This window comes from Mauremys reevesii, linkage group 11 (assembly GCF_016161935.1).
Source record: "Mauremys reevesii isolate NIE-2019 linkage group 11, ASM1616193v1, whole genome shotgun sequence".
Classification (NCBI taxonomy): domain Eukaryota; kingdom Metazoa; phylum Chordata; order Testudines; family Geoemydidae; genus Mauremys; species Mauremys reevesii.
The window spans coordinates 18,472,627-18,486,024 of NC_052633.1; positions in this window are offsets into that span (position 1 = coordinate 18,472,627).

Sequence of the window (13,398 nt, forward strand, 5' to 3'; positions counted from 1 at the left end):
AAAAGATAAAGCACTCTGAGAAGGCGACATCTGTGGCAATGCAAAAGATGTTTCAAGGAAGCGTAAACAGGCAGGAGTAAAACAGAAAATAAAAACTGACTTTTAAGTAAAATCAGCAACAACGTGGATTTATATAGCACTCCATATGTTCTACATGAATAATACCCCCAGGCACTTTAGAGTGAAATAAGGTAAGAAGAACGCTCAAAGCAATAAACTAAAAAATAAATAATTAAATTTCTTCAAGATGTTTCCAGCTCTGACTAGGTGCAACTCTTCCCTTGACGAGACTGTTGGTAATGGTGTTGAGGTGCTGTTGTTTTACATAATTGACTCTGGACTGATGCCATGATGCAGTGATAGAACAAAGACCGCCTGTAGTTTCCTTGCTTGTTGGTTTGGCTTTTTTTAATTTAATGCTGTGGCACAAGTTTGAGTGCTTAGAAACATTTAAGTAGTCAGGGTGATAATATTCATCGGTTGGGGCACTACCATGGAGATGATTAAAGGAGAAAGTGGGCCTTGGGTGAGGGGCAATGCAAAACATTGAGGGATTTGGTATTTAGTTAGTTTCCTTCATTTTAGGAAGGAGGAAATCAAGAACGCTGTTTTTCAGAGGGCTGTCTGGGTGGATTTGCCCAGCTCATGTGCTAATGAGAAATAAAAAACAACACCTCGGCATAAGATTTACAGTAAAAAATGCAAATACTTCTGTCATGAAACCTCCCAGTTGTCTAACACTGTAAACATGAATCATGCCTAGTCTAAGGTGCTCTTCAGCCTCATTATAGAACAAAGAGGGTGTTACAGGATCCCCAGGATGCAACCTGGGACTGTGGGACTGCTGTGCCCCCTTTACTCACTATTCTGGGTTGTCTCTCACAATGCCTTACCGGTGGCAAGCAGCACACGCCTCCAGGTGCTGTTACCACTCTGTACAACTGCATGTGGAGCTCCACACCCAGCTGGATTGCACGAATTCTCCCAGAGCCACTCGTGAATCACAGAGAGAGTCACCAACCAAATCCCCCTTAGCTCCCAGCCTTGTACCCTAGGAATATACCATCTTGCACTGCTCAAGACCCTTTCTTCAGCAATGCAAGTCTATTAATTAGTTCACCACTTTGTCAATGGAAAGTGGATATACACCAGCCTTTGTAAACCTGAGCAGATTTACCAAGCACTTCAGGCAAATTCACTGGTAAAGATAAACAGTGAAAACAAGTTTATTGATTATAAAAGATAGTTTTAAGTGATTGGCAAAAGGTCAGAGACAGTTACCAAAGAAAACAAAATAAGCGCACAATCTAAATCTTAAATCTGTAAGATACTAGGCACTATTTAGATCAAGCAGTTTTCTCAGCCCACTGGATGTTGCAGTTCATAATACGTAGGTTTCACCCTTGAAACCTGGGCCAGTCGCCTCTGGAGTCTTCAGTCTTCTGAGCATCCTTGTTGCTTGCAGTGTAGGTTGGGGAGGAGAAAAGGCCAAGCATGGGGCCTGTTTTGTACCCGTAATCCATGTGGTTGGAGAACATAAATCCAGGCATGACTTGTGGGCATTGTTGAGTCACGAGGCAAGATTGAACAATTCCCCTGGTGTGGCCTTGTGCAAGTGAGTCATTGAATTGTAACTCCCTTGCTGGACAATGGCTCTTGATTGTTGTTTGACACCTGCCCTGGCATTGGTTAGGTCACTTGTCTTTGTGTAACCCACACACCTCCTGGGTGTGGTTCTCTGTCCCATGTAGTGGCATGGAGATGACTAAGGGCTTGGCTACACTTACAAATTTGCAGCGCTGCAGCAGGGTGTGAAACACAAACCTGCTGCGCTGCTGCGCGCGCTAGCGCGCCAGCGCAGTTAGCCAAAGCGCCCAGCGCTGCGAGCGCCGCGCCCGCAGCCCGTCGGGGAGAGGTGGGAGAGGAGGGGAGGTGACAGCTGGGAGGAGAGCTTCAGCCAGCGCTGGCGCTTGACTACACTGCGCGCGCGCGCCGCAGCGCTTTGAAGTTTAAGTGTAGCCATAGCCTTAGAAATTAATGAGTCTTCTATAGCCTTGGCTAAAAGGCATGTGGCTTTTAGCTCATGCAGTAGAGGCTCATGCATTTAGCTCCAGAGGTCCCAGATTTGATCCCGCCTGCCAACGACCGGGGTCTGTCGGAGTTACACTTGTCTCTGGGGATCTAATATCTGGGCGATTCCCTAACTGACAGCATATTTAATGACAACCATACAACACAATCTCATAACTTCATATGCATTAATGATATACTTATTTAGATGGAACAGTGGGTTTCAGCAGATCATAGCCTTTCCCATGATACCTCACATGGCCTGCTTATATGAACTATCACAACTGTATACAAATGATGACTATGGAGGTTACAGGGAGCTCCTCTGGGGTGTAGAATGTCACAAAGGATATTCCAGTTACAGTACACAATGGGGTCTTTCCATTCTCTCCCTTCCATTCACTAAGCCCACATAGCCCACGTCAGATTAAGTTCAATGAACAGTGACCTGCCCATCCTTTCCCCAAATCCAGTTCTCCTGATGATAAAAACCGTGCATGGTTGAATTGTTCTCCCTCTTCCACCCTAATTATACAGTTGTCATATGACAGCAAGTCAGTTGTCTGTTTGCTGTAGGAACATCACTGAAAAATTGCAGGTGCTGGTTGTGCAATTTTTTTCTGGCCATTCCTAGTCCAAAGCTGTCAGTGCCTGCCTTTGGTGTGAGAGCGCTCCATGCTTTAGGACCTAAAATCCACATTCATCAGATGCTGAAGCTCTCCAGCTAGATGCTAGTAGGGGCTGAATTTTCAAACCTAGGCCTCTTACCAGGAGATCCAAATGCTCTGGGTGCTCAGATCATGTATGTACACCAAGGCCGGTTCTAGGCACCAGCGCTCCAAGCATGTGCTTGGGGTTGCACTTTCCAAGGGGCGGCACTCTGGCTCCTTTTTTCTTTTTCTTTTTTTTTTGGCTTGGGGTGCAAAATGCCAGGAGTCGGCAGAGGTGAGCTGTGGCGGTGGGGGGCATGGGGAGGGCCACAGGAAGTAACTCTGGGGGGGGAGAGGAACCATCCCCCCCAGCTCACCTCCGCTCTACTGCCACCTGCTCCCCTGAGCACGCCGCCGCTCCGCTTCTCCCCCTTCCCTCCCAGGCTTGCTGCATGAATCAGCTGTTTTGTGGCAAGCCTGGGAGGGAGTGGGGAGAAGCCGGAGCGGTGGCAGCACGCTCAGGGGAGCAGGCGGAGTAGAGGTGAGCTGCGGCGGTGGGGGTGCGGGGAGGGCGGCAGGAAATAACCCTGGCGGGGGCAGAGGAACTGCTTCCCCCCAGCTCACTTCCACCTCCTCCCCCAAGTGTGCCGCCACTCCGCTTCTCCCCCCTCCCTCCCAGGCACGCCTGGGAGGGAGGGGTAGGAGGGGAAATGTGGCGCGCCCGGGGGAGAAGGTGAGGCCGAGGATTTGGGGAAGGGGTTGGAATGGGGTGGAGTTGGGGTGGGGCCAGGGGTGCATGGGAAATTTTTTTTGCTTGGGGTGGCAAAAAACATGGAGCCGGCCCTGATGTACACACATAGTACATGCCGTTGTATGTATTTAGCTGCCAACATGAATGTCCAAGTGGAAGTTGTACTTCTTATTAAGGCAATCACAACAATCATCTTAATTGATTTATTATTGATATTGTTGTAGTGCCCACAGACCCCAGTTAGGATTCCCACTGTACTAAGCATTGTAGAAACAGAGAGATGAGACAGACCATGCCTAAAAACGCTAACAATTTATGCTTGAAAACAGAGACCAGAGGATCAAGCACTCTCTCCGGTCCAGGTCAGTGATCACTGATGCATTCAGCTTTGGCGAGTCAGAGCATTGAAAATCCAGCTGATTCAAAGACACTTCCTTCCAAACCCAAGCAGAGGAAGAAATATTGCCAGTGGTTAAGAAAAGGATCCTCTTACTTTTTAATTCTTCACTGTTTAGATGACACAAGGATGAGCCTCAAAAAGGGAACTTACAGCATACATACGCACAGCCGAAAAGTGTGCTACTAAAATGATCTAGGTGGGGATTTTCAAAGCTGCCTAAGGGCGTTAGCTACTCAGTTCCCACTGGCTTGACTCCCTTGGGGCTCTGAAAAATCTCAGCCCTAATGTCCACTGGTTTCCTGTAACAGGGCTGAAGAGATGATGCGGGCGAACGTTGACACTGACTGAACTTTTCATGAAAGCTGATTCACTCCTAGGGCTAGAGCCTCATTTTGACTGGCTACCTGAAGACCCCTCCCCCCCCCATGTAGGATACCAGAGAGCCTTGGTGTAGGGGGCTTAGCCAGGGAAATGGAACATGACAAAAGAATGCTGTAGTCCAATGTGTCCGCAGTGCTGCAACAACCCTCAAGGCTGCTGTGATTTGCACCAGGTGCTGAATTGACTCAGGTTTGGGGATCCACAAATGTGACCAAGCTACTTTTTGTCTTTGCCTCATCCCTGGTCCTGAGCCACAGTGTAACTTGGCTAAACGAGAGGATCCAGCTTGTAATGTCCATGAAGAATCTTTTCACCACCAATGGCTGTTGGTCACAGAGGCTGAGGGCAAGGATGGGCCATTAGACTTCTCCTTGAATCTTTATTTCTCACACACAACTATCATCCATAGAAGAGGAGCCTCTCCTTCAAAATAGGGACTAGATTTAGGCCAAGGAGGCAGTGCTTTATATGGATTAGGTTAATCCCAAATTTGGGGTTTAGGTTCAAGGCTGATCAGGGCCAAAGTTTGGGTGCAGATTTGATGGCATTGAAATCTCATACTGTTTGCCCCAGGGTGGCAGACTCTTAATACTCTGCACAGGTTATGGGACATGGCCAAAGAATGCTGCATTCTAGTTCTTCTCCTGAGACTACTTAGTTTTAGATGCAAAAATCCTCCATTAAGATTTAGAGAAATTGCTGCTGGATCATTAGTTCCAATCAGGATGTAAATAAAGGGGATGGGATTGTTTTTTTGGGCCAGAGAAAATTAGGACAGACATAGTTCTGGAGAGAGAGCCTAAAATCACCCAAACTCAGCCAGGAAGCTAAGACGGAGGTTCATGCTGTGTTATTGATTCTGCATCATGGTTCTGCAAACCATGCCTCAAGATGGAGCTGAGTTTTGAACACTGAGATCCTGATCCAGCTCCCAGTGACTTGAACTAGAGCAGGTCCTAAATCAGGATCCATTTTGCTTTGTTAAGGGTACAGTGGGGATTCAGCTTCCCACTCCTTATTGCCACAAGATTCCTCTCTGAAAATCAATGTTATGAAGATGGAAACCTCACCAGCTTAGCTGTTGCTGTGATATTTTCATTCTCTTGGGCCAAGAGAACAGCTGGTCCCAGGAGATTTAAGCCCCACTCAAATTCACAAACAAAAAATAAGCCCCTTCTGGTTTTAGAGTTAACCTGGAAAAAAACACATTGGGGGCAGGTATCAATCTGAGGGTTAAAATGGACTTTCCTTCCTCCCCAGAAATTCAGCCTGCAGCTTAAGTTTTGATGCATCTCTTTTGACTGTGTGAGGCAGGGAAATTACATGGAACAATCAGGGAAGGATTACGTGAAAGTTTCTTTTGTTTTAAAAAGTAAAAGACGGCCCATATACAAACACTGTTACTGCCCAAGTTTGATCATTAGCAGCACTTAGAAGCATTTTAACTCAACGCCTGTTTTCCCCCACCCCCATTTCTGCCTCTTCCCATGTTGCCTCTAGCAGATCCTAAATCTCTACTAAGAGAAGCTTCCCTCCACAGTATGTTGTATAAACATGTCTGCTTCCCAGCTCTCACAGCACTTCACACACAGGTGGTGGGGTATCTTTCTGCCCATTTTACAGATGGGGGGAAAAGGAGGCAATAAGAGGTGAAGTAATTTGTCCAACACCACAATGTAAATTAGCAGTAGAGAGCTGGGAACTGGACTGAAATGTTCCAATTCCCAACCACGTGTCCATTGACCGCACAGCCTCTTATAGGGGCCTGTCAGTGTATACATCCTCCTCCGAACAGAACTATAGAGACAGACTAGCCTGGAGTCTGGGTTATGATTTATTAATGAAAAGGCACTTCTGAAACAGCAACATGTGAAAACCCAGCCTGAGCTTCCCCAGGCTAGTCTGTCTCTAGAGTTGCTGTATCTCACCCTAAAGTTGCTCCCCCAGTTTGGCTGAATTTTATCATTTCTCAGAAGTGGGGCTCTCTAAATCCACACTCACTCTGTGTGTGAACACTGCTTTCCCTTCCCATATAGCCGGGTAGGGTAATGAGCCAGCTATGCCAGTGTGATTCAGCAAAACCTGTGTAATGCTTTCAAGATTAATTATAATCTGCTAACAAGGTGAGGTTTTCAGGCAAATACTGCTACCCTGCTACCAGTAAATTGCTTATGATTCCATCACTCAATTAATTCAAATCTTCCTGTTGCTTTAAAAAAAACACCCCAAACCTTCCACTTAAATCACACATACTGTGAACAGACCAGCTAACTCATCACCTCATGCTCCAATAACAAAGAACCAATAGCAAAATCAGATCATTGAAATATAAATAACAATGACCCGTTTTCACAAAACAAAATGGCCACACAGTTATTAAACTACATTTACCAAGAGGCCATAAGGTTCAGGTCAAAGGTCACAACAGCTTCCCAGGTATAAGAAGCCCGAACTGTGGACTGCACAAGTTACATAGAGGAAAAGTAACAATATCTTATTTCACTAACCAAATCAATGATTTATGTGAAGGCAACTTTTTTAATACATACAACATTGCATTAGGCCTCACTTAGCAATTATCTTTGAAAAGTCACGGAAGACGGGAGACATTCCAGAAGACTGGAAAAAGGCAAATAGAGTGCCCATCTATAAAAAGGGAAATAAGGACAATCCGGGGAATTACAGACTAATCAGTTTAACTTCTGTACCCAGAAAGATAATGGAGCAAATAATTACGCGATCAATTTACAAACACCTAGAAGATAATAAGGTGATAAGTAGCAGTCAGCATGCATTTGTCAAGAACAAATCGTGTCAAACCAACCTGATAGCTTTCTGTGACAGGGTAACAAGCTTTGTGGATAGAGGGGAAGTGGTAGATGTGGTATATCTTGACTTTAATAAGGCTTTTGATATTGTCTCACATGACCTTCTCATAAACAAACTAGGGAAATACAACCTAGATGGAGCTACTATAAGGTGAGTGCATAACTGGTTGAAAAATTGTTCCCAGAGAGTAGTTATCAGTGGTTTACAGTCATGCTGGAACGGCATAATGAGTGGAGTCCCGCAGGGATCGGTTCTGGGTCAGGTTCTGTTTAATATCTTCATCAATGATTTAGATAATGGCATAGAAAGTACACTTATAAAGTTTGTGGATGATACCAACCTGGCAGGGGTTGCAAGAGCTTTGGAGGACAGGATTAAAATTCAAAATGATCTGGACAAATTGGAGAAATGGTCTGAAGTAAATAGGATGAAATTCAATAAGGACAAATGCAAAGTACTCCACTTAGGAAGGAACAATCAGTTGCACACATACAAAATGGGAAATGACTGCCTAGGAAGGAGTACTGCGGAAAGGGATCTGGGGTCATAGTGGATCACAAGCTAAATATGAGACAACAGTATAACGCTGTTGCAAAAAAAGCAAACATCATTCTGGGGTGTATTGGCAGGAGTATTATAAGCAAGACACAAGAAGTAATTCTTCCGCTCTACTCCACGCTGATTAGACCTCAACTGGAGTATTGTGTCCAGTTCTGGGCGTCACATTTCAGGAAAAATGTGGAAAAATTGGAGAAAGTCCAGAGAAGAGCAACAAAAATGATTAAGGTCTAGAAAACATGACCTATGAGGGAAGATTGAAAGAATTGGGATTGTTTAGTCTGGAAAAGAGAAGACTGAGAGGGGACATGATAACAGTTTTCAAGCACATAAAAGGTTGTTACAAGGAGGAGGGAGAAAAATTATTCTTCTTAACCTCTGAGGATAGGACAAGAAGCAATGGGCTTAAATTTCAGCAAGGGCTGTTAGGTTGGACATTAGGAAAAACTTCCTAACTGTCAGAGTGGTTAAGCACTGGAATAAATTGCCTAGGGAGGTTGTGGAATCTCCATCACTGGGGATTTTTAAGAGCAGGTTGGACAAACACCTGTCAGGGATGGTCTAAATAACACTTAGTCCTGCCTTGAGTGCAGGGGACTGGACTAGATGACCTCTCGAGGTGCCTTCCAGTTCTATGATTCTATGATTTCTATGACTTCTCTTTAGATTGAATGGTATGGCAGTTTTATTTTTTAAGGCTATGGAGCATTTTAAACATCCCTTATGCCCCTATATGTCCTCCCGCATAACACAGTGGTCGCACTTTTTAAAATCTTCTAGATTTGCCTTAGATCAGGTTACCTACATGCCTGCAGTACTGTCTCTATTTGGTATCTTTTTATACAAAGAGCACAGTTAAAAGGTTTCCTCCTCTTTGATAGTTTCTACTCATTCAGAGGGAAGCTCTCTCCCCCACGTACTGCCTCTCAAAATGGAAGCGCTGAAGATCCACTCATGATTACATTGGTTAACCCTCATCAATAACTTCCACTGCTTCAAGTTTCCACTCCCTTCCCCCCCACCCCCAAAAGGTTTGGCTCCCTTCTTGGGTCCTCTCCTCCTGTCGCCGGGGCTGGCAGTGAGCTAGGGTTGCTGGGTGACCAGCAGAGGAGAGTTTCCTTGCCCTGGAGCTGCTGCAGCCCTTCTTCCCTCTTGCCAGGATCCTGCAGGCTGGGTGACTGGCGGCTCTTGCATCTCCTCTCTTATTATTCAGAATTTATGTGACCAAAAGACTTGGGAGAGGAGAGAGGCGGGAAGACCCTGGCAAACAACCTTCTCCCTGCTCTGCCCCTGCCAGACACACATGAGCAGCAGAGCAGCTTGCTCCTCTTCCCAAAGAGATGGGAAGAGGTATTTCAGTGAGAGCTGCTCTGTTGAGAGCACACCCTGTTAGCAGGTGCGTGGTGAGGAAAGAGTTTTGGCAAGTTTCTGAAATTAGTCACTGAAATTTTCTTAACATGAGGCATGGTGATGGGTGACTTATTTTTTGAGTAACTTGAATGCTTGTGTGTGTGACATCGGGGGGCAGGGAGCTGATGTCTCTGGTCCCTGCTGAAGGAACAAATGCTGCATAGTGCTGAGGGCAGGAGTGAAGGTAGGACTCCCTAGCGGTCTAAAATTTCCTCCCAGTCACCAAGAGATGTGATAATGGACATTTTAAAAAATCCTTCTTGATTTGCATAAAAAGCTAAAATGATGTACAAAGGAAAACACACATGTTCAGATTTCGCACTGCCAGTAACTGCTCAGCATTTGCCAGTACTTAAAGGTCACGTCTGAATGTGGCATTAAAGTCTTTCCTCCTTTCCCAAGTTATTTGACATCATACCAATAGGTAAAACTGAATGTGTTCTGAAAAGCTCTTTTATAGACTTACAGGGTTTATTGACTGCCGGTATTTAGAGTGGCCTAATTTTATGCACAGATATGTCGTGTTGGAATAATTATACCAGCTGTTTGCTTTCCTGAAGCAAGGTGCGGTACATTGGGAACCCCCCTGGTTCTTGGGGGGTTCCTTCTTTTTTGTTTTTGCAAAAACATAATGGCTATGGAACTAAGTGTCTGAGGATTTAATAACTAGGGTACTGCCCTACGGAAATCACCTACAGCAGTGATCTGAACATGTTTTGGAACAAATCCCTTTGAAGTGAAAGTTAGACTGCACCAATGTTAGCCCTAAGTCTGCGGCTGTTTAGCTGATAGCCTGTGCCACGGGGAAGACCTCAATGGGAAAAGGTGAGACGCTACTATGTGCAGATGACAGGGCAATAAGGACATTCTCAAAAGAAGACTCAGAAGAAATCGTAAACCAGTGGTATGGCCAGCTAAATTGGTCCACCACTAGTAATAATTTGACCATCTCAGTATTCATGTGAGAGATTCCTCTTGGTGAGAGCAAGGTAGGTAAATAATTACCCTCCTCCCCCGACTCTACAATATATTTTGAAGCCTCGCCAGCATTTTTCATTTATTTCCATTGCTTTCTCTATTTGCATTTACTCAGGAGCTACCAGAGCTTATCCACTTTTGAAGTAAGCTTAAATAAATGCTGTTAGTTGATGACTATCAATCCTACACAAGTGCTTGCATAAGAAGATAACTTTTCTCAAAGCTGTTTGCTTGGGGATAGGCGGCTGTTTTAACGGCAAGTTTATTGAACAGTGTGCTGTTTATGTGCTGTAATTATTTGTCCTTCAGGGCAGGTGATATTATATTAGTCTTTCTGGTTTTCATTAACACCTGCATCTCTCTTTGCAATTAGCAAAATGATACACTGCATCTGTCATTCCACCCCTTGCCCCGCTAAAGAAAAGACTCTGAACAGAAAACGTGATCTTAACAGCGGTAAAAAGGAATAATGGTGACCCGTACCTGCTTACAGCTTTAATGGGAAGGGCTGAATTAGTCAAACAGAATGCTTTCTATGCAAACAACCTTCCCTAACATTAAAAAATAATTCATATCATGTATATGGTGTCAGGCAACTCTATTAATGCACCAACCTGACAAATGTTGTGAGTGGGGGTGCAAATGGGACATATCATTCAACTGTCTTGACTCAGAGCATAACAAGAATGGGAAAGAGGACAAATGTAACTTACTCTGGATACAGTCCCAGAGCTGTAATCTCATTGTTCGTCATGGTGAATTATATAGAAGCACTGAAGATGAGAATATGATTTTAGCTGTGTTATGTATTTTAATCACTTTCCTTTGCCACTAAACAAATAACTCACTGTGAAATGCTTACCAACGGGGAATATTAGTTTTTGAACTATGAAATAAATGGGCAGAATGAGGCTGGAATGTAAGAATGTTCTGCTAGTTGCACCGAAACGGGAAGAGATCTCTATCCTGGGGAACCAAACTTGGCTCTGGTTTAAGCAGAAGCAATTCCCATTGACGTGCTAGGGGGTTGGCGGCTGCAGCCAGAGCTGACTTTGGCTGTCTATCTCTAAGGCACCCTAGGAATGCATGTGGTAGGCCTCTTTGTTTGAAGCTGAATGGCTTGGAGAGAATTCTGGAGCTGGAAACCACAAAGGAAAAGTGGGTAATTAGTTGTAGGTCTAGAGTTGGGAGCCACGTTGAAAGGGTTGCGGTTGCTAAGACATATTGAACCACAGTCTCTGCTGGCAGGAGCGGTTGCAAATCCACTGAAGACCATACAGCTGAGCCTGCTTAGGCCAATAGCGAAATTGGCCCATTTGTGTGGTGGCTGGTAAGAAGAGACAAAATTTGAAGGCTCCTAAACAGCTTAATCCAAGCTTGGAATTCTTGGCTGATCCTCTCCAATGTCAGAAGACCTAAGAGACCTCAAGATGGAAACCCTCTAAAGTGGGTGACAGTCCCTGGGTGAAGTGTGCCTCAGGGAGAGGCTACCATCGAGAAGCGGAATAGGTATCAGGAGGGACTGGCCGGAGATTGTTATGAAAGTTATTTCTAAAATAACTGCCTGTCTCTTTAAAATGTGTTTGATTGTGTAAAATCCCTAGGTTTCTTCTGCATCCTTAGCCTGGAGTTCTGTGTCAGACCTAAGACAAAGCTAGTTTGACTAACCCTTTCCCAGCTTTGTGTCTGCCGTTTGTAACTCTATGCAATGGTAGGTGGAGAAAGGTCCAACGTGATTGCCTGTGAAACAGGTTGCTATGACAACACGGAGATCGGGGAGACAAGCCTGTATGCTGAATTTATACAAACCGATTTTCTGGGGTACATGTGGTTTGGGGGTCTACAGACAAACGGTCACTCATAAAAGTAAGTGACAACTTCAGTGCGCACCCTGGCGGGGTTGCAGTAGTGGTGTGCATGGGTCTCTGTGAAAGGAGGTTGTGATTCTGGATCTGGGTTATGGTCCCTGGGTCAGCAGGGTCTGGGAGAGCTGTGGAGACAAGGCAATCAGTAGAGTGACACACATGGTCAGAACAATCCCATCTGGGCAATCAAGGAAGGTTATTGATGTACTCTGAAATGGTTCTATCCAGTCCTGCGAAAGGGTCGTGGATGTGATGAAAGGCTTTGATGGAGTAGGTGTAAAGTGGGAAATCTCCATGCTGTCTTGATAAAGCCCTGGGAAGTGAACAGCAGCACTGTCTAGGAGTCACTTCAATTAATACAAATGAGTTTTATTAGAGTCCCTAAGTTAAACCTACAATATTTCAGCCCAGAGAACTCTTATGACAGGGGTGGGCAAACTTTTTGGCCTGAGGGCCACATTGGGTTTCCAAAATTGTATGGAGGGCTGGTTAGGGGAGCCAGCCACGCCACACCACTGTGCAGCACAGAGCACCGGGTCAGGCCGCGGCTCTGCAGCGGTGCTGCCCGGTAAGACCTCGCAGCACCACCGCCCAGACCATTGCGCCGGCGGTGCAGTGATCTGAAGCTGCGGGGGAGGGGCATAGCTTCCCGGGCCGGAGCTCAGGATCTGGGCAGGAGGGTCCATTGGGCTGGATGTGGCCCGTGGGCCGTAGTTTGCCCACCCCTGTCTCATGAGCTGACAGTATTACTGTAGCAAGGAATGGGGGAGAGGGATATATAATTTTTTACTCAAGTCTTGTAATGAAGGGTTGGAAAGCAAGCTGGGACAATTAAATCTCTTGGGATTGTGAGGGGCCTCTAATATGGGGTTCTATTCTGTTACCCTTCCTATTCAAAGTGTATGTGAGGCCATAAGAGGGGAGAGAGGAAAGACTGCATTACGTAAAACCCTTTGTACAGGAACAGCTGGAGGTCTCAGACAATATTATGTTCCAATTCTGAGCTCTGAAATACCAGTGTAAACGTAAAAGTAAATCCAATGAAGTCAATGGAGTTATTTTGGATTTACTGTGGTATAAGTAAGACCAAAATGTATTAGTCTAGGATTTGAAATTCCTTTGACGCCTTCCTGGCCTCAGGGATTTCAGCTTCCCTTCTCAGAGGAAAGAAATAAAATCAACAAAAGTGATCAAATAATGAAATATTTGATTTCCCTTTTTTAAAAAATATCACCACACTCTAGAGCAGAGGTGGGCAAACTACGGTCCGTGGGCCTCATCCTGCCCGGCCCCATAGCTCCTAGCCCCGGGCCCCTCCCCTGCTGTTCCCCCTACCCTGCAGCCTCAGCTCACTGCACCGCTGGCCCGATGCTCTGGGTGGCAGGGCTGCGAGCTCTTGCTGGGCAGCGCAGTTGCAGAGACGCGGCCTGACCCGGTGCTCTGTGTTGTGCAGTGTGTGGCTGGCTCCAGCCGGGCGGTGCAGCTGCCTGTCCTGGAGCTCTGGGC